This window comes from Lolium perenne, unplaced genomic scaffold (genome assembly GCF_019359855.2).
Source record: "Lolium perenne isolate Kyuss_39 unplaced genomic scaffold, Kyuss_2.0 unplaced65, whole genome shotgun sequence".
Classification (NCBI taxonomy): Eukaryota; Viridiplantae; Streptophyta; class Magnoliopsida; order Poales; family Poaceae; genus Lolium; species Lolium perenne.
Genome location: NW_027249023.1, coordinates 139,620 through 165,513, shown reverse-complemented (window position 1 = coordinate 165,513; position 25,894 = coordinate 139,620). Strand labels below are relative to the sequence as shown.

The window sequence follows — 25,894 nt, the reverse complement described above, 5'->3', positions numbered from 1 at the left end:
ATAGATCGTGAGAAAGTGAAGTAATTTCATCTTAGATCCCAAAGAGATTTTCAATGCTTTCTAAACGGCCTCAATCGGAGCTTGTTCTTATTCATGTTGTTACTCTTAACTACTTCCCTCTTCTAGATGATGCCTATAATCAATTTCGTCACCGTATCTTCTCTAATGTGACACCAACACCCTATCGTAGACATCCGTATCTGGGGCGTCTAGGACCTGGATAGCATCGGGATGAAATAACATATGCAAAACCGAACAGTAAAAACAAAAAAAAACTTGTGTTTTTTGCATACTTGTTTGTTACTTTGGGTTAGTCGTTTTGGGGGTCGAGAGTTTCAACACGTGTGAGGGGATGTGTGCGCACACTAAAATTTATATAGATCGTGAGAAAGTGAAGTAATTTCATCTTTGATCCCAAAGAGATTTTCAATACTTTCTAAGCGGCCTCAATCGGAGCTTGTTCTTATTCATGTTGTTACTCTTAACTACTTCCCTCTTCTAGATGATGCCTATAATCAATTTCATCACCGTATCTTCTCTAATGTGACACCAACACCCTATCGTAGACATCCGTAAGAGGGTCTTCTAGGACCTGGATAGCATCGGGATGAAATAACCCATGCAAAACCGAACAGGAAAAACAAAAAAAACTTGTGTTTTTTGCATACTTGTTTGTTACTTTGGGTTAGTCGTTTTGGGGGTCGAGAGTTTCAACACGTGTGAGGGGATGTGTGCGTACATTAAAATTTATATAGATCGTGAGAATGTAAGGTAATTTCATCTTAGATCCCAAAGAGATTTTCAATGCTTTCTAAACAGCCTCAATCAGAGCTTGTTCTTATTCATGTTGTTACTCTTAACTACTTCCCTCTTCTAGATGATGCCTATAATCAATTTCGTCACCGTATCTTCTCTAATGTGACACCAACACCCTATCGTAGACATCCGTATAAGGGGCGTCTAGGACCTGGATAGCATCGGGATGAAATAGCCCATGCAAAACCGAACAGTAAAAACAAAAAAACTTGTGATTTTTTGCATACTTGTTTGTTACTTTGGGTTAGTCGTTTTGGGTGTCGAGAGTTTCAACACGTGTGAGGGGATGTGTGCGTACATTAAAATTTATATAGATCGTGAGAAAGTGAAGTAATTTCATCTTAGATCCCAAAGAGATTTTCAATGCTTTCTAAACGGCCTCAATCGGAGCTTGTTCTTATTCATGTTGTTACTCTTAACTACTTCCCTCTTCTAGATGATGCCTATAATCAATTTCGTCACCGTATCTTCTCTAATGTGACACCAACACCCTATCGTAGACATCCGTATCTGGGGCGTCTAGGACCTGGATAGCATCGGGATGAAATAACCCATGCAAAACCGAACAGTAAAAACAAAAAAAAACTTGTGTTTTTTGCATACTTGTTTGTTACTTTGGGTTAGTCGTTTTGGGGGTCGAGAGTTTCAACACGTGTAAGGGGATGTGTGCGTACATTAAAATTTATATAGATCGTGAGAAAGTGAAGTAATTTCATCTTAGATCCCAAAGAGATTTTCAATGCTTTCTAAACGGCCTCAATCGGAGCTTGTTCTTATTCATGTTGTTACTCTTAACTACTTCCCTCTTCTAGATGATGCCTATAATCAATTTCGTCACCGTATCTTCTATAATGTGACACCAACACCCTATCGTAGACATCCGTATCTGGGGCGTCTAGGACCTGGATAGCATCGGGATGAAATACCCCATGCAAAACCGAACAGTAAAAACAAAAAAAACTTGTGTTTTTTGCATACTTGTTTGTTACTTTGGGTTAGTCGTTTTGGGGGTCGAGAGTTTCAACACATGTGAGGGGAAGTGTGCGTACATTAAAATTTATATAGATCGTGAGAAAGTGAAGTAATTTCATCTTAGATCCCAAAGAGATTTTCAATGCTTTCTAAACGGCCTCAATCGGAGCTTGTTCTTATTCATGTTGTTACTCTTAACTACTTTCCTCTTCTAGATGATGCCTATAATCAATTTCGTCATCGTATCTTCTCTAATGTGACACCAACACCCTATCGTAGACATCCGTATCTGGGGCGTCTAGGACCTGGATAGCATCGGGATGAAATAACCCATGCAAAACCGAACAAGAAAAAAAAAAATAAAACTTGTGTTTTTTGCATACTTGTTTGTTACTTTGGGTTAGTCGTTTTGGGGGTCGAGAGTTTCAACACGTGTGAGGGGATGTGTGCGTACATTAAAATTTATATAGATCGTGAGAAAGTGAAGTAATTTCATCTTAGATCCCAAAGAGATTTTCAATGCTTTCTAAACGGCCTCAATCGGAGCTTGTTCTTATTCATGTTGTTACTCTTAACTACTTCCCTCTTCTAGATGATGCCTATAATCAATTCGTCCATATCTTCTCTAATGTGACACCAACACCCTATCGTAGACATCCGTATCTGGGGCGTCTAGGACCTGGATAGCATCGGGATGAAATAACCCATGCAAAACCGAACAGTAAAAACAAAAAAAAACTTGTGTTTTTTGCATACTTGTTTGTTACTTTGGGTTAGTCGTTTTGGGGGTCGAGAGTTTCAACACGTGTAAGGGGATGTGTGCGTACATTAAAATTTATATAGATCGTGAGAAAGTGAAGTAATTTCATCTTAGATCCCAAAGAGATTTTCAATGCTTTCTAAACGGCCTCAATCGGAGCTTGTTCTTATTCATGTTGTTACTCTTAACTACTTCCCTCTTCTAGATGATGCCTATAATCAATTTCGTCACCGTATCTTCTATAATGTGACACCAACACCCTATCGTAGACATCCGTATCTGGGGCGTCTAGGACCTGGATAGCATCGGGATGAAATAGCCCATGCAAAACCGAACAGTAAAAACAAAAAAAACTTGTGTTTTTTGCATACTTGTTTGTTACTTTGGGTTAGTCGTTTTGGGGGTCGAGAGTTTCAACACATGTGAGGGGAAGTGTGCGTACATTAAAATTTATATAGATCGTGAGAAAGTGAAGTAATTTCATCTTAGATCCCAAAGAGATTTTCAATGCTTTCTAAACGGCCTCAATCGGAGCTTGTTCTTATTCATGTTGTTACTCTTAACTACTTTCCTCTTCTAGATGATGCCTATAATCAATTTCGTCATCGTATCTTCTCTAATGTGACACCAACACCCTATCGTAGACATCCGTATCTGGGGCGTCTAGGACCTGGATAGCATCGGGATGAAATAACCCATGCAAAACCGAACAGTAAAAACAAAAATAAAACTTGTGTTTTTTGCATACTTGTTTGTTACTTTGGGTTAGTCGTTTTGGGGGTCGAGAGTTTCAACACGTGTGAGGGGATGTGTGCGTACATTAAAATTTATATAGATCGTGAGAAAGTGAAGTAATTTCATCTTAGATCCCTAAGAGATTTTCAATGCTTTCTAAACGGCCTCAATCGGAGCTTGTTCTTATTCATGTTGTTACTCTTAACTACTTCCCTCTTCTAGATGATGCCTATAATCAATTTCGTCACCGTATCTTCTCTAATGTGACACCAACACCCTATCGTAGACATCCGTATCTGGGGCGTCTAGGACCTGGATAGCATCGGGATGAAATAGCCCATGCAAAACCGAACAGTAAAAACAAAAAAAAACTTGTGTTTTTTGCATACTTGTTTGTTACTTTGGGTTAGTCGTTTTGGGGGTCGAGAGTTTCAACACGTGTGAGGGGAAGTGTGCGTACATTAAAATTTATATAGATCGTGAGAAAGTGAAGTAATTTCATCTTAGATCCCAAAGAGATTTTCAATGCTTTCTAAACGGCCTCAATCGGAGCTTGTTCTTATTCATGTTGTTACTCTTAACTACTTCCCTCTTCTAGATGATGCCTATAATCAATTTCGTCATCGTATCTTCTCTAATGTGACACCAACACCCTATCGTAGACATCCGTATCTGGGGCGTCTAGGACCTGGATAGCATCGGGATGAAATAACCCATGCAAAACCGAACAGTAAAAACAAAAATAAAACTTGTGTTTTTTGCATATTTGTTTGTTACTTTGGGTTAGTCGTTTTGGGGGTCGAGAGTTTCAACACGTGTGAGGGGATGTGTGCGTACACTAAAATTTATATAGATCGTGAGAAAGTGAAGTAATTTCATCTTAGATCCCAAAGAGATTTTCAATGCTTTCTAAACGGCCTCAATCGGAGCTTGTTCTTATTCATGTTGTTACTCTTAACTACTTCCCTCTTCTAGATGATTCCTATAATCAATTTCGTCACCGTATCTTCTCTAATGTGACACCAACACCCTATCGTAGACATCCGTATCTGGGGCGTCTAGGACCTGGATAGCATCGGGATGAAATAACCCATGCAAAACCGAACAGTAAAAACAAAAAAAAAACTGTGTTTTTTGCATACTTGTTTGTTACTTTGGGTTAGTCGTTTTGGGGGTCGAGAGTTTCAACACATGTGAGGGGATGTGTGCGTACATTAAAATTTATATAGATCGTGAGAAAGTGAAGTAATTTCATCTTAGATCCCAAAGAGATTTTCAATGCTTTCTAAACGGCCTCAATCGGAGCTTGTTCTTATTCATGTTGTTACTCTTAACTACTTCCCTCTTCTAGATGATGCCTATAATCAATTTCGTCACCGTATCTACTCTAATGTGACACCAACACCCTATCGTAGACATCCGTATCTGGGGCGTCTAGGACCTGGATAGCATCGGGATGAAATAGCCCATGCAAAACCGAACAGTAAAAAAAACTTGTGTTTTTTTGCATACTTGTTTGTTACTTTGGGTTAGTCGTTTTGGGGGTCGAGAGTTTCAACACGTGTGAGGGGATGTGTGCGTACATTAAAATTTATATAGATCGTGAGAAAGTGAAGTAATTTCATCTTAGATCCCAAAGAGATTTTCAATGCTTTCTAAACGGCCTCAATCGGAGCTTGTTCTTATTCATGTTGTTACTCTTAACTACTTCCATCTTCTAGATGATGCCTATAATCAATTTCATCACCGTATCTTCTCTAATGTGACACCAACACCCTATCGTAGACATCCGTATCTGGGGCGTCTAGGACCTGGATAGCATCGGGATGAAATAACCCATGCAAAACCGAACAGTAAAAACAAAAAAAAACTTGTGTTTTTTGCATACTTGTTTGTTACTTTGGGTTAGTCGTTTTGGGGGTCGAGAGTTTCAACACATGTGAGGGGATGTGTGCGTACATTAAAATTTATATAGATCGTGAGAAAGTGAAGTAATTTCATCTTAGATCCCAAAGAGATTTTCAATGCTTTCTAAACGGCCTCAATCGGAGCTTGTTCTTATTCATGTTGTTACTCTTAACTACTTCCCTCTTCTAGATGATGCCTATAATCAATTTCATCACCGTATCTTCTCTAATGTGACACCAACACCCTATCGTAGACATCCGTATCTGGGGCGTCTAGGACCTGGATAGCATCGGGATGAAATAGCCCATGCAAAACCGAACGGAAAAAACAAAAAAAAGTTGTTTTTTTTGCATACTAGTTTGTGACGTTGGGTTAGTCGTTTTGGGGTCGAGAGTTTCAACACGTGTGAGGGGAAGTGTGCGTACATTAAAATTTATATAGATCGTGAGAAAGTGAAGTAATTTCATCTTAGATCCCAAAGAGATTTTCAATGCTTTCTAAACGGCCTCAATCGGAGCTTGTTCTTATTCATGTTGTTACTCTTAACTACTTCCCTCTTCTAGATGATGCCTATAATCAATTTCGTCACCGTATCTTCTCTAATGTGACACCAACACCCTATCGTAGACATCCGTATCAGGGGCGTCTAGGACCTGGATAGCATCGGGATAAAATAACCCATGCAAAACCGAACAGTAAAAACAGAAATAAAACTTGTGTTTTTTGCATACTTGTTTGTTACTTTGGGTTAGTCGTTTTGGTGGTCGAGAGTTTCAACACGTGTGAGGGGATGTGTGCGTACACTAAAATTTATATAGATCGTGAGAAAGTGAAGTAATTTCATCTTAGATCCCAAAGAGATTTTCAATGCTTTCTAAACGGCCTCAATCGGAGCTTGTTCTTATTCATGTTGTTACTCTTAACTACTTCCCTCTTCTAGATGATGCCTATAATCAATTTTGTCACCGTATCTTCTCTAATGTGACACCAACACCCTATCGTAGACATCCGTATTAGGGGCGTCTAGGACCTGGATAGCATCGGGATGAAATAGCCCATGCAAAACCGAACAGTAAAAACAAAAAAAAAAACTTGTGTTTTTTGCATACTTGTTTGTTACTTTGGGTTAGTCGTTTTGGGGGTCGAGAGTTTCAACACGTGTGAGGGGATGTGTGCGTACATTAAAATTTATATAGATCGTGAGAAAGTGAAGTAATTTCATCTTAGATCCCAAAGAGATTTTCAATGCTTTCTAAACGGCCTCAATCGGAGCTTGTTCTTATTCATGTTGTTACTCTTAACTACTTCCCTCTTCTAGATGATGCCTATAATCAATTTCGTCACCGTATCTTCTCTAATGTGACACCAACACCCTATCGTAGACATCCGTATCTGGGGCGTCTAGGACCTGGATAGCATCGGGATGAAATAACCCATGCAAAACCGAACAGTAAAAACAAAAAAAAACTTGTGTTTTTTGCATACTTGTTTGTTACTTTGGGTTAGTCATTTTGGGGGTCGAGAGTTTCAACACGTGTGAGGGGATGTGTGCGTACATTAAAATTTATATAGATCGTGAGAAAGTGAAGTAATTTCATCTTAGATCCCAAAGAGATTTTCAATGCTTTCTAAACGGCCTCAATCGGAGCTTGTTCTTATTCATGTTGTTACTCTTAACTACTTCCCTCTTCTAGATGATGCCTATAATCAATTTCGTCACCGTATCTTCTCTAATGTGACACCAACACCCTATCGTAGACATCCGTATCAGGGGCGTCTAGGACCTGGATAGCATCGGGATGAAATAGCCCATGCAAAACCGAACAGTAAAAACAAAAAAAGCTTGTGTTTTTTGCATTCTTGTTTGTTACTTTGGGTTAGTCGTTTTGGGGGTCGAGAGTTTCAACACGTGTGAGGGGAAGTGTGCGTACATTAAAATTTATATAGATCGTGAGAAAGTGAAGTAATTTCATCTTAGATCCCAAAGAGATTTTCAATGCTTTCTAAACGGCCTCAATCGGAGCTTGTTCTTATTCATGTTGTTACTCTTAACTACTTCCCTCTTCTAGATGATGCCTATAATCAATTTCGTCATCGTATCTTCTCTAATGTGACACCAACACCCTATCGTAGACATCCGTATACGGGCGTCTAGGACCTGGATAGCATCGGGATGAAATAACCCATGCAAAACCGAACAGTAAAAACAAAAATAAAACTTGTGTTTTTTGCATACTTGTTTGTTACTTTGGGTTAGTCGTTTTGGGGGTCGAGAGTTTCAACACGTGTGAGGGGATGTGTGCGTACATTAAAATTTATATAGATCGTGAGAAAGTGAAGTAATTTCATCTTAGATCCCAAAGAGATTTTCAATGCTTTCTAAACGGCCTCAATCGGAGCTTGTTCTTATTCATGTTGTTACTCTTAACTACTTCCCTCTTCTAGATGATGCCTATAATCAATTTCGTCACCGTATCTTCTCTAATGTGACACCAACACACTATCGTAGACATCCGTATCTGGGGCGTCTAGGACCTGGATAGCATCGGGATGAAATAGCCCATGCAAAACCGAACAGTAAAAACAAAAAAAAAACTTGTGTTTTTTGCATACTTGTTTGTTACTTTGGGTTAGTCGTTTTGGGGGTCGAGAGTTTCAACACGTGTGAGGGGAAGTGTGCGTACATTAAAATTTATATAGATTGTGAGAAAGTGAAGTAATTTCATCTTAGATCCCAAAGAGATTTTCAATGCTTTCTAAACGGCCTCAATCGGAGCTTGTTCTTATTCATGTTGTTACTCTTAACTACTTCCCTCTTCTAGATGATGCCTATAATCAATTTCGTCATCGTATCTTCTCTAATGCGACACCAACACCCTATCGTAGACATCCGTATCTGGGGCGTCTAGGACCTGGATAGCATCGGGATGAAATAACCCATGCAAAACCGAACAGTAAAAACAAAAATAAAACTTGTGTTTTTTGCATACTTGTTTGTTACTTTGGGTTAGTCGTTTTGGGGGTCGAGAGTTTCAACACGTGTGAGGGGATGTGTGCGTACACTAAAATTTATATAGATCGTGAGAAAGTGAAGTAATTTCATCTTAGATCCCAAAGAGATTTTCAATGCTTTCTAAACGGCCTCAATCGGAGCTTGTTCTTATTCATGTTGTTACTCTTAACTACTTCCCTCTTCTAGATGATGCCTATAATTAATTTCGTCACCGTATCTTCTCTAATGTGACACCAACACCCTATCGTAGACATCCGTATCTGGGGCGTCTAGGACCTGGATAGCATCGGGATGAAATAGCCCATGCAAAACCGAACAGTAAAAACAAAAAAAACTTGTGTTTTTTGCATACTTGTTTGTTACTTTGGATTAGTCGTTTTGGGGGTCGAGAGTTTCAACACGTGTGAGGGGAAGTGTGCGTACATTAAAATTTATATAGATCGTGAGAAAGTGAAGTAATTTCATCTTAGATCCCAAAGAGATTTTCAATGCTTTCTAAACGGCCTCAATCGGAGCTTGTTCTTATTCATGTTGTTACTCTTAACTACTTCCCTCTTCTAGATGATGCCTATAATCAATTTCGTCACCGTATCTTCTCTAATGTGACACCAACACCCTATCGTAGACATCCGTATCTGGGGCGTCTAGGACCTGGATAGCATCGGGATGAAATAACCCATGCAAAACCGAACAGTAAAAACAAAAATAAAACTTGTGTTTTTTTGCATACTTGTTTGTTACTTTGGGTTAGTCGTTTTGGGGGTCGAGAGTTTCAACACGTGTGAGGGGATGTGTGCGTACACTAAAATTTATATAGATCGTGAGAAAGTGAAGTAATTTCATCTTAGATCCCAAAGAGATTTTCAATGCTTTCTAAACGACCTCAATCGGAGCTTGTTCTTATTCATGTTGTTACTCTTAACTACTTCCCTCTTCTAGATGATGCCTATAATCAATTTCGTCACCGTATCTTCTCTAATGTGACACCAACACCCTATCGTAGACATCCGTATCTGGGGCGTCTAGGACCTGGATAGCATCGGGATGAAATAGCCCATGCAAAACCGAACAGTAAAAACAAAAAAACTTGTGTTTTTTGCATACTTGTTTGTTACTTTGGGTTAGTCGTTTTGGGGGTCGAGAGTTTCAACACATGTGAGGGGATGTGTGCGTACACTAAAATTTATATAGATCGTGAGAAAGTGAAGTAATTTCATCTTAGATCCCAAAGAGATTTTCAATGCTTTCTAAACGGCCTCAATCGGAGCTTGTTCTTATTCATGTTGTTACTCTTAACTACTTCCCTCTTCTAGATGACGCCTATAATCATTTTCGTCACCGTATCTTCTCTAATGTGACACCAACACCCTATCGTAGACATCCGTATCTGGGGCGTCTAGGACCTGGATAGCATCGGGATGAAATAACCCATGCAAAACCGAACAGTAAAAACAAAAAAACATGTGTTTTTGGCATACTTGTTTGTTACTTTGGGTTAGTCGTTTTGGGTGTCGAGAGTTTCAACACGTGCGAGGGGATGTGTGCGTACATTAAAATTTATATAAATCGTGAGAAAGTGAAGTAATTTCATCTTAGATCCCAAAGAGATTTTCAATGCTTTCTAAACGGCCTCAATCGGAGCTTGTTCTTATTCATGTTGTTACTCTTAACTACTTCCCTCTTCTAGATGATGCCTATAATCAATTTCGTCACCGTATCTTCTCTAATGTGACACCAACACCCTATCGTAGACATCCGTATCTGGGGCGTCTAGGACCTGGATAGCATCGGGATGAAATAGCCCATGCAAAACCGAACAGTAAAAACAAAAAAAACTTGTTTTTTTGCATACTTGTTTGTTACTTTGGGTTAGTCATTTTGGGGGTCGAGAGTTTCAACACGTGTGAGGGGATGTGTGCGTACACTAAAATTTATATAGATCGTGAGAAAGTGAAGTAATTTCATCTTAGATCCCAAAGAGATTTTCAATGCTTTCTAAACGGCCTCAATCGGAGCTTGTTCTTATTCATGTTGTTACTCTTAACTACTTCCCTCTTCTAGATGATGCCTATAATCAATTTCGTCACCGTATCTTCTCTAATGTGACACCAACACCCTATCGTAGACATCCGTATCAGGGGCGTCTAGGACCTGGATAGCATCGGGATGAAATAGCCCATGCAAAACCGAACAGTAAAAACAAAAAAAAAAAACTTGTGTTTTTTGCATACTTGTTTGTTACTTTGGGTTAGTCGTTTTGGGGGTCGAGAGTTTCAACACGTGTTAGGGGATGTGTGCGTACACTAAAATTTATATAGATCGTGAGAAAGTGAAGTAATTTCATCTTAGATCCCAAAGAGATTTTCAATGCTTTCTAAACGGCCTCAATCGGAGCTTGTTCTTATTCATGTTGTTACTCTTAACTACTTCCCTCTTCTAGATGATGCCTATAATCAATTTCATCACCGTATCTTCTCTAATGTGACACCAACACCCTATCGTAGACATCCGTATCTGGGGCGTCTATGACCTGGATAGCATCGGGATGAAATAGCCCATGCAAAACCGAACAGTAAAAACAAAAAAAACTTGTTTTTTTTGCATACTTGTTTGTTACTTTGGGTTAGTCATTTTGGGGGTCGAGAGTTTCAACACGTGTGAGGGGATGTGTGCGTACACTAAAATTTATATAGATCGTGAGAAAGTGAAGTAATTTCATCTTAGATCCCAAAGAGATTTTCAATGCTTTCTAAACGGCCTCAATCGGAGCTTGTTCTTATTCATGTTGTTACTCTTAACTACTTCCCTCTTCTAGATGATGCCTATAATCAATTTCGTCACCGTATCTTCTCTAATGTGACACCAACACCCTATCGTAGACATCCGTATCTGGGGCGTTGTGACGCCCCGGAACCGGTACCATGAGGATTCCAGCGATCCCCGCCGAAATCCGCACGATATCGATCCAGAGACGCCCTCCGACACGACGTGCGCAACAAATCACACACGTGATGCCAGAGGAATTAACACGAGCGGTAACATTACAACAGGATTACAATAGAGCCCACAAGAAACATATATTACAACAACGACTCCAACGAGTCAAGATACAAATATACAATACAAAGATCCAAATCATACAGAAGATCGAATACGTCCGAGTACGGACAAGATACAAATTGGACTAAGAGTCCTGAAGATAACCAGTGACGTCCATAACCCTGTCCAGGCCAAGCCGGAAGGGTAACCTTGCTAACGTCGTCATCTCGTACCTATCAAAGTCGGGCCATCGGTTGCCGACAAAAGGGAGGAAGCAAAAGAGAAAAAGGAAAGGCGAGAGTAAGTACCAAGGAACGAACTCCGGCACGTACTTAGCGAGACTTAGAAATGGCTATGCTCGCCGAGCGAGTATAAATAAATATCGCCTGGGGCTATATGGTAGGTTTAGCGGCAGCAAAACTATAACCAATAGAGACACACTACAACATCCGTCTACTCAGATAAGATAAGAGAGCGCACAAGGTAATAGATAAATACTACACAAACATAACCCGGCCAAATACACATATCCCCTCCAACAATTGCGAAGAGGCAATGTAAAAGGCACTCAACGGTGGACAAGTTTTATTAGGTATCGGTTGTAGTAATGCTATATTACTAATCAAGTTATTAGCAAATTATTATCAACAACATAAAGGTGTAAGTTGTTCTATGATCAAGCTATGCAATTCCAAGTCGTCCATAACCGCGGACACGGCTTATCGATAAGATGTACACCCTGCAGGGGTTGCCCAAATGTAACCATACGCATGCTCGACCCACTTACTTACGGGTGGATGTCTCACAACAAGACCGTTCCAGTTCAACAAGAAAGTCTAGGGGGCCACCCAACTAAGCTACCCGTAATCTAAGTCCGCCGTACTCCGAAGCGGACTCAGTGGTTTGCGACGGCGGCTAGGCGTGCGAACCACACGCTTTCGCTAAACGTCCCGCGGGTACAAGATCTGAATATAAACACCCGAAGGCAACAGGAAGTAAACACCCGAAGGCAACAGTAATAAAGCATGGCATACATGGCATAGGCAAATAAAACCAAGGTTGTGGCCCCCTTTTCAACTGACTTGAGAAAAGGTAATGGGTGAGGGGGGGGGGGTCCCAATAATCGTCCCCACGCATGGGTAGAGCGCTCAATCTCGGAACAGATAACAAGAACTCGGGTCCTAGGGGACATTAGCAAGTCAAAGTTCCGATGCTTTCGCAAAGGGGCTCACAGATGCCTCTGCTTACAATTTTAGTTGTTAACAATAAAGTAAAGTGTGATTATATCCAACAACTAATATAGCATGTGATAACCTCCCAACAACCCAACATATCCCGATAACAGATCGAGATAAACAACAGAGCCTAAACACGCCTACGACTCGCAAGGCTCAAACATCAAGCAACGGCTATGGATAAGGAATGGTGCATATAGGATTATTATGGTAAACAAGTGGAATAGGACACGTGACTCGATAAAGAAGCGCAACATAAGGATAGCAATGCGAGGGAGAGAGTAAAATAGGTGAAGAGAGAGGGCTCGCCTGTGAAAAGCTGCAGAAGAACTTGTCGGAGAACTCGTCGTATCTCACATCAACACTTCGTGATCCTATCCGGAAAGAAGCAAATGCTGGTACACACAACAGATGCAATTCTTACAACTACGGAATAAGAACCAGCATGATCAAGATGATATGCATGACATGGCAGATATGGTGGGATGCAACTTAACCATATTAATCGGAGTCGAAACCCCGGACAAACAGATTGGGTTGGAGTTGCATTTTCTACCGACAAATTTAAGGGTGGATTAGCATAGCAAACATGGCAGGGGTGAGCTACTTCAAAGTTAAATGGAACCGGGACAACAAATAGTTATATCCCACATATTCCATATGTTCCATATTAGGTGATAATGCAAACCAGCACGAAATTATATGATTCATGATGCAACAGCAAGCATGGATGACATAATCATGTTCATCACCTTTTTCTGATCGAAAAACATATAAAATACTTTTTATTCCGAGTTACGGATTAAAAGATACGGATTTTGCAAGTTTGTATCATTTTCTGAAATTTCAGAAAAGACATAGAAAAGGTGTTGGGCCGGATCTGGGGGTTGGCCTGCTACCTGACCAGCCGAAGGAAGGCCGACGCGCGTGGGCTGGACTGCCTGACGGATCTGGCCGAGGTCCATCTGCAGATCTGGCAAAAACAGAGGAAAAGGGTGGGCTTAATTTGCATGCTGTGCAAATTGAACCCTGGATCTCCGGATCTCAACAAACTGAACGAACCACTGGGCTGGTGCGGTGTTGGGGAATGAACAGTGGCGCGTGGCCTTTAGAACAAGCTCATGAAACGAACGAGCTTCAGCAACTGCAATCATGGCGGAGGGAGATCCAGTCAGGATTCGATCTCCCGATTTCGAGCAAACCGGGACACCAAAGATGGCTCGGGGATGCGCCTGAACGTGGAGAACTTGATGGTGCCGGTGCATAGTGCAGGGGCTCACCGGAGAGTCGACGGCGTCGAGCCCCTACGGTGGTTAAAGGAGATCAACGTGGGCAGAGACACCAAAGACGAAACAGACGAAGAAAAGGGTCTCGGGGAAGCGCATGGTCACCTAGAAACTGTAGAGGTGCTCGGAAGGGTCGGGGAAGGCCGGACGGCGACGAGATCCTTGCCGGAGTGCGACGGCCGGAGAAGAGAAACGGCGAAGTTGGTGACGATTGAGCGAACCCCAGCTCGATTCCTTGCACCTAGACGTAGAGGACGGCGAGCCGGTTCTTCTGGTGGGCTCGGACGGCGAGGGGGGTGCCCGCAGCAGCGGCGCCATGGCGGGGAGGAGGTGTACTGTGGGGTTTCTCCCGCTGATGCTTGGCGTGGAGGAGGGGAAAGATGAAAGGGCAGGTGGGAGAGGATGGAGACGAGAGGTGGTGGCGGTCCAGGCAAAAAGCAAGAGAGAGGGGAAGGTGCACATGGGGAAGGTGGAGGTGGGGAGAGGTTCGGCGGGGACCAGAGACTCACGCGTCTCCCGTGCTCACTGCTGTCGATGGCGTGGACGAAGAGAAAAAGGGAGGGGGCCGAAACGGTGAAGGGGTACGGGCTGGAGGAGAAGACATGGGCCGAGCTGGTTGGGCTGCTGCGGCCAGAGAAAGAAAGAAGAGGAGATGGGCCAGGGGAGGGAAGGAGGAAAGAGGGAGGTGGGCCGAGAGGGGCTGCGGCCTGTTTAGCTAGGGTTAGGGTAGGTTTTTCTGTTTTATTTTTATTTTAAATATGTTTCCTTTTCCTTTTGATTTTAAAACTGTTTTGAACCATCTTTTGAAAATAGACAAAGGTAAACCAAATTTAATTTGTAAGACATTTAAAATAGTTATATTTGTTAATAGATTTGGTGTTAGGGTTTGTTAAAAGAAAGGTAAAGGGTTTTATATAGAAACCATATGAGAGGGAAAACACAAATAGTTTTTATTTAAAATAATTTTTATTTCATAAAATCTTGTGGATGATATGATGCATGATGATGCATATGCCAAGACGATGCACAAAAGAAAAACAACAAACAAAACTAATAGGGGTGCTACCCGGGGCCGTTACAATCGACACCACTAACAAGGAACCTCGCCCCGAGGTTCCACGTCAAGCCAAGGGGGAGTTGGTTAAACTACCGAGTCTTCTTGTACCATGTTGACAAACACCCGACCTCGAGGTGGAACCTTATTCTGGCGAAGTGTTGATCTTCTCGACACCACTAACAAGAATTGTTGCTCCATGTAGAACGGTCGACACCACCAACAAGAAGTCGTTGTTCCACCGATGATGATGCGCTTCTATCGGGATCCTCCGAAGATCGATCCTATTAGGTTAAAGGCATAGATCGTCCAACCCACGTCAAAGCCTAAGAATTGGAAAACTCAGATAAGAGAGAATACTCAAAACTCGCATAGGTAAGAGGAGAAAGAATATAGGTAAGGAGAAAAATCAGAGCTAATCAGATCTATCCAACGAATTTTAGAAAATAGTTTGGACGCTCTAAACTTATCGACTGTTGGCAAGGTTATCCTACAGGCTGGACTAGTGGGGTACCGTTAACCTGAGCTCTGATACCAACTTGTGACGCCCCGGAACCGGTACCATGAGGATTCCAGCGATCCCCGCCGAAATCCGCACGATATCGATCCAGAGACGCCCTCCGACACGACGTGCGCAACAAATCACACACGTGATGCCAGAGGAATTAACACGAGCGGTAACATTACAACATGATTACAATAGAGCCCACAAGAAACATATATTACAACAACGACTTCAACGAGTCAAGATACAAATATACAATACAAAGATCCAAATCATACAGAAGATCGAATACGTCCGAGTACGGACAAGATACAAATTGGACTAAGAGTCCTGAAGATAACCAGTGACGTCCATAACCCTGCCCAGGCCAAGCCGGAAGGGTAACCTTGCTAACGTCGTCATCTCGTACCTATCAAAGTCGGGCCATCGGTTGCCGACAAAAGGGAGGAAGCAAAAGAGAAAAAGGAAAGGCGAGAGTAAGTACCAAGGAACGAACTCCGGCACGTACTTAGCGAGACTTAGAAATGGCTATGCTCGCCGAGCGAGTATAAATAAATATCGCCTGGGGCTATATGGTAGGTTTAGCGGTAGCAAAACTATAACCAATAGAGACACACTACAACATCCGTCTACTCAGATAAGATAAGAGAGCGCACAAGGTAATAGATAAATACTACACAAACATAACCCGGCCAAATACACATATCCCCTCCAACAATTGCGAAGAGGCAATGTAAAAGGCACTCAACGGTGGACAAGTTTTATTAGGTATCGGTTGTAGTAATGCTATATTACTAATCAAGTTATTAGCAAATTATTATCAACAACATAAAGGTGTAAGTTGTTCTATGATCAAGCTATGCAATTCCAAGTCGTCCATAACCGAGGACACGGCTTATCGATAAGATGTACACCCTGCAGGGGTTGCCCAAATGTAACCATACGCATGCTCGACCCACTTACGACAGGTGGATGTCTCACAACAAGACCGTTCCCAGTTCAACAAGAAAGTCTAGGGGGGTGTAACGACCCGGAAAAAAAAAACCCCAATATTATATTTTCGTCGCTGCTTGTTTTTTTTTCCGTGTCGTTCCAAGGTCATCTGCATCATGCATCATATCATCGAGATGTTTTGTCAAAATGAAAATTATTAATATTTTAATAAAAACTATTTTCGTTTTCTCCTCATATGGCTCTATATTAAAACTCGCCTCTTCTTATTTTATTTTGAAACTGAAATCAAAATATTTTGCAAGCTTTAAATTGTTTTGAATCAAAATCAAGTTTTGAAAAATTGGTTTGCCAAACTTTTCCTCCATTCTATCTCTCTTTGATTCCTATCTTTCTTCCTCTCTATCTTTTATCTCTATCCCGTTATCTCTTTGCAATTTGCAAATTCCTGGGTTTTTATTTTTACTGAAGGCCATGGCAACTTCTCAACCTAGACATCTCCTTATCTGATCGAGCAGCAGAAGCATCCCTCATATCGTTGTCTTCTCCTTGAGCACGTGATGCGCCCCTCCTCCACCTGCTCCCTTTCCCCCCTCTCTCTCAGCCACCAAGCCCCAGCAAACCCTAGCCTCCTCCATCTGCCGCCGCCACATCTTCCCGGAGTCCGTGTCGTCATCATGATCGTCCTCGAGCCAAGCTGAGGGTACCAGACGTTGTGCCACATCATTGCGCACCTCCTCGACAAGGAATCCGGGCCGGAGCTGCTTGGGAGCTTCTTCACGGACCACGCCGCCGCCGCGCGCTCGCCGTGGTTACCGCCGTCTTCTTCTTCCTCTTCCGGCGCCATCGACCGTCCCCGAGTCGAGCCCCTGCGCCACCAACCCCTCGGTGAGCACCCGCTTTTGTTTCCAACTTCCCCTTTTCAGCATCCGACGTAGCCTATGTTCCATGCCCATCCGCGCGCGCGTCTTCCATGGAGATGGCCATCAAGTTGTGCGCCCGCGTGTCCGCCACGGCTGCGCTGTACCCGCGTGCGAGCTTGCTCCCCTGTTTTTCTTTTGGGGATGCTGTTGTTTCCTACACACTGCCGTCTCACCTGATCCCTCACGCACGCGCACGCAGTTGTCTGTTTCAATATAGCTATTTTATGGTCTGGATCGATTCAGCAGTATTTGCTTCAGCTAGCTATTCTACGGCAGCGAACGATCCAGCAGCCCGCTTGCTAGCTATCTACCTTGAAATGCCCTTGTTTTCTGTCGCTGTTCCTCAGTTTCAGATAACACCTCTGTTAAATTCAGTTACCCAAGTGCTAAAAAGCGCTCGGATGCTCCCTGTCTATCCGAGCACTTGCTTTTCGGCCGTTCGATGTGATCGTAACGCGCTCGATCGCGCCGCCTGAACGAAGTGCGTCCGGACATGGCGGCTCCTGGGCCCCGACAACTTTCCACCTGGGCCCGCACGGAGACGTTTCTGTCCCTCTCTCCCTCTTCCCGTTCCCCATTCCCCCCGCTCTAAAATTAGCTAGGGTTAGCAGATTTCTCCGGCGATTTTGCCTCGGCGGAAGGGGTGCTATGCTCGGCGGTGAGCAATCTCGTCGGCGTGAGCGAGCGCGCGCAAGAGTCCGTTTTCCTTGGCGCCGGCGAGGGGCCGCGCGGTAGTGCAGCGAGCTCGTCTGCAGAGAGGGTTCGCGAGCGAGAGGGCGTCGACCTCGGCGCCGGAGAGCGAGCCGCGACTACAGTGTTCTCTTTGGTGGAGATGGAGCGCGCCGCGGGAGGGGCGGGGATCTCATCGGCGGAGAGTGTCCCGCGCGAGTGGGCGGGGAGCTCGTCAGCGGAAAGGGAGCACGCGCGAGTGGGCAATAGATCGGCCGCGGAGTACTTCACATGCCCAAAGGCTTCAGCTATCGGTTGTGTAGGGTGCACTGCGACAGAAATCTGCAACAGGAGGTACGAAAATACTAGTAACCATGCTCTGTATTCTCTCGTGGTGCCATGTTGTGGTAATTTGTCTCAGTACCTGTCATGTCCTTTGTTTGTGCACACCACGCATTAGATAGGACAATGCTATACTACTGTTGTTTATCTCCATAAAAATTTTGCAAGCCAACCTATGTCTGGCTATGTGCCAAGTAGGGAGGAATTTGTGATGCAAAATGCAGCTCTGGTGCCTACTCGATCCTGCCCAATGCCCATGGCTCATGGTAAGGTTGGAAGAGGCGATGAGCGGGGAAACGCAGGAATAGGGATTATATACTGCAATTCAGATACATCCTTCTAGATAATTAGGTGTGAGCTCCGCATCCTCCTAAAAAGTTTGCTTTCGTAAGGTCCTGGTACTATTTTGCAGCTATGAAGTTTACTCATGGTTGCTTTCTGTGCTTTCTTGAGTTATCAATTCTTTAAAATCATCCAAGCAAAGGCAAAACCGTTGGTCTAGAAGGAATAGGAATGACTATAATATTCATGGTTCATGATCCTGATAAGCGGCATCTATTGATTTACTAAATCTAACTAAGTTGGTTAGTCAGTAAAATTTTGTTTTCGAGGTTATTATTTTGTATCTCATTTTCTCGTGGGATAGTTGGGTTTTTATTTGAAGCAAGGTGATTTCTGAATATGCTTACGTTTGGTTGCCTAATATAATTAAGTTGGCTAGTCAACATTTTTAAAATTTTGAGGTTATTCTTTTGTGTCTCATCTTTGTAGGGATAGTTGTTTTTTAATTTGAAATAAAGTTGGCTTATGATCATGGCTAAGTTTGTTTACTTACTGGAACTAAGATGGATAGTCAACATTTTTTAGGTTATTCTTTTCTGTACCTCATCTTATAGGATGGTTGGGTTTTAAAATTTCATCATGTTGGATGCTGAACATGGCTAAGTTTGCTTACGTACTATCGCTTAGTTGGATCAACACCTTTTAAGTTTTGGAGGTAAATATTCTGTACCTAATCTTTGTAGGATGGTTTGGGTTTTAATTTTTAATCAAGTTGGTTGCTGAAAATGGCTAAGTTTGCTTACTTAGTATAGCTAAGTTGGATAGTCAACACTTCTTTTTTAACTTTTCGAGGTTATATTGTTTGCCTCTTATTTTATAGGATGGTTGTATTTTAATTCTAATCACAAGTTGGCTGCTGAACACAACTAAGTTTGGATACTTCATCTTCCTAAGTTGGAGTGAACGCTTCTTTAAATTTTTGAGACTATTTTGTCTCGTATTTTATAGGATGGTTGGATTTTAATTTTAATCAAGTATGCTGCTGATCAAAGCTAAGTTTGGGTACTTCATCTACCTACGTTGGATGTGAACAATTTAAATATTTGAGGTTATTATTTATATCTCATTTTTTGTGGGATAGTTGGGTTTAAATTTCAATAAAGTTGTCTTCTGAATATGCCTAAGTTTGGTTGCCTAATATATCTAAGTTGGCTAGTCAACATTTTTGAAAATCTTGAGGTTATTATTCAGTGTCTCATCATCTTTTCTAGGGATAGGTGTTTTTTTTCTAATTTGAATAAAGTTGGATTCCTATCACGGCTAAGTTTGTTTACTTAGTTAAACTAAGTTGGCTAGTAAACTACTCCCTCCGGTTCATATTAATGTACTCTACTTTGTCTAGATTCGTATGAATCTAGTTAAGTTTTTGGGATAGATGCATGTGTATACAAAGTTGAGTCATTTAATATGAACCGGAGGGAGTAATAAGGATAGCCAAAAAAAATTAAAAAATAGGTTATTATTTTTTGTACCTCATCTTATAGGTTGGTTGTTTTTAAAATTTAATCTACTTGGCTCCGGAACATAGCTAAGTTTGCATATTTACTCTAGCTAAGCTGCATAGTCAACGCGGCGTAAGAATTGTAATGTGCTCTTGCAGCTTCAGTAGTGTCGAATTGCATCCAATAGGCCAGCGCGCTTCTTCGCACATGCCAGTTCCACGTTCTACCAAACCATGACAAGTGGTTTCTGTAGGTACAATAGTTGTTGGAATGTTATCATTACATGCAATGTGTTCTAGCCCATGTTGATGGCTCGCTCGTCATAGCAGTCACCAGCAAAGGAAGCTCCACCTTTGGCTTGCAGCAACAGCGGCCTCTTCGTACCATTAGACCCCCCCCCCCCCCCCCCCCCCAAAGCTTCATACGAAAAAAGCTATGCGTTGGCCTCGGACCCTCTCCTTCGAGAACCATAGCCGTCACCGGAGAAGACGCCCTTCATAGCATCACACCGCCGCTCACTTGCAGCTCCCGCATTGCAGCACCACGCCCGCTGCTTGGAGCTCCACCGCCAGGCAATTGCAGCACCGCCGCCCTAACTCGCTGGCAGGCGATTGAAGCACTGCGCCTGCTGCTTGTAGCTCCGCCAGCAGGCGATTGCAGCACTGCGCCTGCTGCTTGTAGCTTCGCCAGCAAGCGATTGCAGCACCGTCGCCTGATGGTTAGAGGTCCAGCGGTAGGTGATTGCAGGTCCGCCGGTAGACGATTGTAACACCATCAGTCGCTAGTTGCAGCTCCACCGGCATAGGATTGTACTACCGTCGACCGCTGGTTGCAGCTCCGCCGGCCTCCATGCTCGCAAGGTTTCTGGAGGGAGATAGAGGGAGCGGAAGAGGAGGGCATGGGACGGTTGCCGATCTCTCCATGGCCAGGGAGTACCTACCTGCGCATGGAGGAGAGAGCCGTGGGAGGAAGGGGAATATAAATCAGTGGAGGAGAACGATCAGGATAAAGATAAGTCTAAACGTGGTGGGCCTCACCTCTTCGCTGTCTCCTAGTCGGAGGGACACGTGGCGAGCGCTCAAGCCGGAGGATGCCAGCCTAGGATCCTCCGAAGGTTTTGAAATGTTTTCCTTTTAGTAAGTAATATACTGGAGTTCATTAAATTGTTTCGTCCAACATGCTTAAGTTGTGCACAGATTCTAACTAAGTTGTTTTTATTGTTAATGTACTTTTAATTTGTGTTTTATCCTATGGTTTAGTAAGTTTTATACTGGATTTCATTAAGTTGTTTTTGTTCAACATGATTAAGTTGTGCACATAATCTAACTAAGTTGTTTTATTGTCAGTGTATTTTTAGTTCGTGTTTTTATCTTCTAACTTGCATACTGATTTCTCGGAGTTGTTTTGTTGAACTTGCTTAGGTTTTTTATTGAATTTGACTAAGTTGCCTTTTTCACAATAAGCTTGTTGGTTCGACTTTTTATGATGTTTAGAAACATCTTAAATTTGAGTTACAACCATATGCCTTGATGAAATATGCTTATGAGATAAGTTGCTCTTTCTAGATAGCTAAGTTGTGTTCAATCATCTACCAGCTTGTTTGTTTATACAGGCAATGCCTTTATGATTTGAATGATGATATTAATTGGAAAAGGTAGTTTCTAGGAGACAAGCTTTTAAGTATATATTTTGTACTTGATGTCTCTTATTAAGTTGTTTCGAGTATGTATTCAAACTAGGATTTCAGTTGTCCATTAAGGTGACCATAAATTTTGTTAAGTTTGCTTTAGCCGACCCCTTCTCGGTTGTATGACAAGGCGATCAGCAAAATGATATTTCTTCTCTTTGGTATATGTTTTTCAGGCGAGAACAATCAACATTGGACATCTGGCCGGCACCATCGAGCTGCACCCCGAACTAATGTTGTTGGAGCTGCAGCTACTGTAGTTGCACATGGGGTTTTAGTGGATATGCAACCTAGTTTGTTTTCCAAATATTTCTGTTTGTTGCATGAAACTTGGGTTTTCCTGTCTATCAAAGTTGATGTAGGTTTGCTATATTTTTGTATGCTCATGGGACATCTGAATCTAACTTTGTTGTCGTAGGGATTGTTGTTCTTGATTTCAAGGACCTAAGGCTTTTTCTTTGTTATCTGAGTTGTTTCAAGTTTAAGTCGATGCAGACCTTAGTGGGGTGATCCAACACATAGTTATTTTTTTCCTCTGTTTTCACATTTCTGGATTTCTATGTATCTCCATGTATTCATGGAGGAAGAAGATAAGATGTGGTAGCGGGTGGACCTGGCCCCTGAGAGCGGAGAGCGGAAGAAGACGAGCAGTTCGCCAAGCGATGCTCTCTTCTGCTTTTTCTGTTACATGTAACCTTTCTTTTTCATGGTCAGGTGTTGAATCCACCGGAACGGCACCCAGATGCTGGGTAGGACAGAACAGCACCCAGATGCTGGGTAGGTCAAATTAGCATCTGGATGCTGGGTAGGACAAACCAGCACCGGATGCTGCCTAGCCAGGTCCATTCAGTTAACTGTTCGTCCTCCAGATCATCTTCAAAAATCGTGGACGTGCCCGACTCAGAGCGTCTTCATCGCTCGTTCTGTAGCTGTAGCGTCGCCGTCGTCTCAATCGTTCATCGCGCCGTGCCTTTGTTTTGTTCACCGGCAGTAAACTGTTTGGTCTCCAGTTGTTTGCTCGCTGTTGCTCCACACGTACAACCAGCTTCACCACTTCTGCATTTTTCTTTTCAGCTAGCACACACACAACAATACCCAATCGATCTAGCTGCCTGAGTGCATGCCTAGCTGCTAGCTATCCATCCTAAGCGTAGCTGTCTCGCCGTTCCACGGCCTATCTGTTATTCGCTTCGGTTTCGACAGGCAGACAAAGCATCACCACCAGTTTCCCTCCTATCTTCTCTGTTTCTTTTACTTCAATTCCAAAACGTGTTTATTTTATATCTTCTAATCTATAGCTCAAAATCAAAAGTGTTATATATGAAAATTGTTCAGAAAAATTCAATGAACATGATTATGCCATCCATGCTTGATGTTGCATAGTGCATCATATAATTTCGTGATAGTTTGCATTATCACCTAATAGATAACATATGGAATATGTGGGATATTGTATAATGTTGTCCCGGTTCCGTTTAATTTCCGGTTCCGTTTAATTTTGAAGTAGCACACCCTTGTCATGTTATGCCATGCTAATTAACACTTAATTTTGACGGTAGAAAATGCAACTTCAATCCTAATTGGTTGTCCGGGGTTCCGACTCCGATTAATATGGATAAGTTGCATCGCATCATATCTGCCATGTCATGCATATCTCATCATGATCATGCTGGATCTTCTTTAACCGTAGTAGTAAGATTTGCATCCGTTGTGTGTTCCAGCATTTGCTTCTTCCCGGATAGGATCACGAAGTGGTGATGTGAGATACGACGAGTTCTCCGACAAGTTCTTCTGCAGCTTTTCACAGGCGAGCCCTCTCTCTTCACCTATTTTACTCTCTCCCTCGCACTGCTATCCTTATGTTGCGATTCTTTATCGAGTCACGTGTCCTATTCCACTTGTTTACCATAATAATCCTATATGTATCATTCCTTAACCATAGCCGTTGCTTGATGTTTGAGCCTTGCGAGTCGTAGGCGTCTTTAGGCTCTGTTGTTTATCTCGATCTGTTATCGGGATATGTTGGGTTGTTGGGAGGTTATCACATGCTATATCAGTTGTTGGAGATAACACATGCTTTACTTATTTGTTAACAACTAAAATTGTAAGCAGAGGCATCTGTGAGCCCCTTTGCGAAAGCATCGGAACTTTGACTCGCTAATGTCCCCTAGGACCCGAGTTCTTGTTATCTGTTCCGAGATTGAGCGCTCTACCCATGCGTGGGGACGATTATTGGGACCCCCCCTCACCCTTTACCTTTTCTCAAGTCAGTTGAAAAGGGGGCCACAACCTTGGTTTTATTTGCCTATGCCATGTATGCCATGCTTTACTATACTGTTGCCTTCGGGTGTTTACTTCCTGTTGCCTTCGGGTGTTTATATTCTGTACTGTACCCCGCGGAACGTTTAGCGAAGCGTGTGGTTTGCACGCCTAGCCGTTAACGCAAACCCTGAGTCCGCTTCGGAGTACGGCCGGACTTCGTTACGGGTAGCTTAGTCGGGTGGCCCCCCTAGACTTTCTTGTTGAACTGGGAACGGTCTTGATGTGAGACATCCACCTGTCGTAAGTGGGTCGAGCATGCGTATGGTTACATTTGGGCAACCCCTGCAGGGTGTACATCTTATCGATAAGCCGTGTCCGCGGTTATGGACGACTTGGAATTGTATAGCTTGATCATAGAACAACTTATACCGTTATCTTGTTGCTAATAATCTGCTAATAACTTGCGTAGTAATATAGCATTACTACAACCGATACCTAATAAATTTTGTCCACCGTTGAGTGCCTTTTACATTGCCTCTTCGCAATTGTTGAAGGGGATATGTGTATTTGGCTGGGTTATGTTTGTGTAGTATTTATCTGTTACCTTATGCGCTCCCTTATCTTATCTGATTAGACGGATGTTGTAGCGTGTCTCTATTGGTTATAGTTTTGCTGCCGCTAAACCTACCATATAGCCCCAGGCGATATATATTTATACTCGCTCGGCAAGCATAGCCATTTCCAGTCTCGCTAAGTACGTGCCGGAGTTCGTTCCTTGGTACTTACTCTCGCCTTTTCCCTTTCTCTTTTGCTTCCTCCCTTTTGTCGGCAACCGATGGCCCGACTTTGACAGGTACGAGATGACGACGTTAGCAAGGTTACCCTTCCGGCTTGGCCTGGGCAGGGTTATGGACGCCACTGGTTATCTTCAGGACTCTTAGTCCAATTTGTATCTTGTCCGTACTCGGACGTATTCGATCTTCTGTATGATTTGGATCTTTGTATTGTATATTTGTATCTTGACTCGTTGGAGTCGTTGTTGTAATATATGTATCTTGTGGGCTCTATTGTAATCTTGTTGTAATGTTACCGCTCGTGTTAATTCCTCTGGCATCACGTGTGTGATTCGTCGCGCACGTCGTGTCAGAGGGCGTCTCAGAATCGATATCGTGCGGATTTCGGCGGGATCGCTGGAATCCTCAGGATACCGGTTCCGGGGCGTCACAAGTTGGTATCAGAGCCTCAGGTTGACGGTACCCCACTAGTCCAGCCTGTAGGATAACCTTGCCAACGGTCGTTAAGTTTAGCGTGTCAAAACTATTTTCTGAAACATCGTTGGATAGTTCTGACTAGCTCTGTTTTTCTCCTTATCTATATTCTTTCTCATCTTACCTATGCGAGTTTTGAGTCTTCTCTCTTATCTGAGTTTCTCCGAGTCTTAGGCTTCCACGTGGGTTGGACGATCTTTACCTTTCACCTAATAGGATCGATCTTTGAAGATTCCACCGGAAGCACTTCATCATCAACAGCGGAACAACGACTTCTTGTTAGTGGTGTCGCCCGACTACATGGAGCAAGAACTCTTGTTAGTGGTGTCGAGGAGATCGACACGTCGCCAGAAGATCCGATAGTTCGCCTCTCTTTCCCCGTACCTGGACGTGGAACCTCGGGGCGAGGTTCCTTGTTAGTGGTGTCGTTTGTAACGACCCGGAAAAAAAAAACCCCAATATTATATTTTCGTCGCTGCTTGTTTTTTTTTTCGTGTCGTTCCAAGGTCATCTGCATCATGCATCATATCATCGAGATGTTTTGTCAAAATGAAAATTATTAATTTTTTAATAAAAACTATTTTCGTTTTCTCCTCATATGGCTCTATATTAAAACTCGCCTCTTCTTATTTTATTTTGAAACTGAAATCAAAATATTTTGCAAGCTTTAAATTGTTTTGAATCA

The 25,894-nt window shown here is 42.7% G+C and overlaps 2 long non-coding RNA genes across 4 annotated transcripts; one reads left to right on the top strand and one right to left on the bottom strand.

Moving 5' to 3' along the window:
- Positions 1–11,264: 11,264 nt before the first annotated feature.
- On the bottom strand, positions 11,265–14,270 carry LOC127324201 (uncharacterized). Of its 2 annotated transcripts, XR_011750533.1 has the most exons (5): positions 13,870–14,270; positions 13,541–13,782; positions 13,378–13,451; positions 12,788–12,873; positions 11,265–11,476 (listed from the first exon to the last, which is right to left on the bottom strand). It is a non-coding gene; the product is annotated as an uncharacterized lncRNA (long non-coding RNA). The 2 variants fall into 2 exon arrangements; XR_007866139.2 differs by lacking the exon at positions 11,265–11,476 and having other exon boundaries at positions 12,656–12,873.
- A 2,488-nt stretch (positions 14,271–16,758) lies between these two features.
- LOC127324200 (uncharacterized) lies at positions 16,759–25,014 on the top strand. Of its 2 annotated transcripts, XR_011750532.1 has the most exons (3): positions 16,799–17,162; positions 23,401–23,486; positions 24,795–25,014. It is a non-coding gene; the product is annotated as an uncharacterized lncRNA (long non-coding RNA). The 2 variants fall into 2 exon arrangements; XR_007866138.2 differs by lacking the exons at positions 23,401–23,486; positions 24,795–25,014 and adding an exon at positions 21,856–22,143 and having other exon boundaries at positions 16,759–17,162.
- Positions 25,015–25,894: the final 880 nt, after the last annotated feature.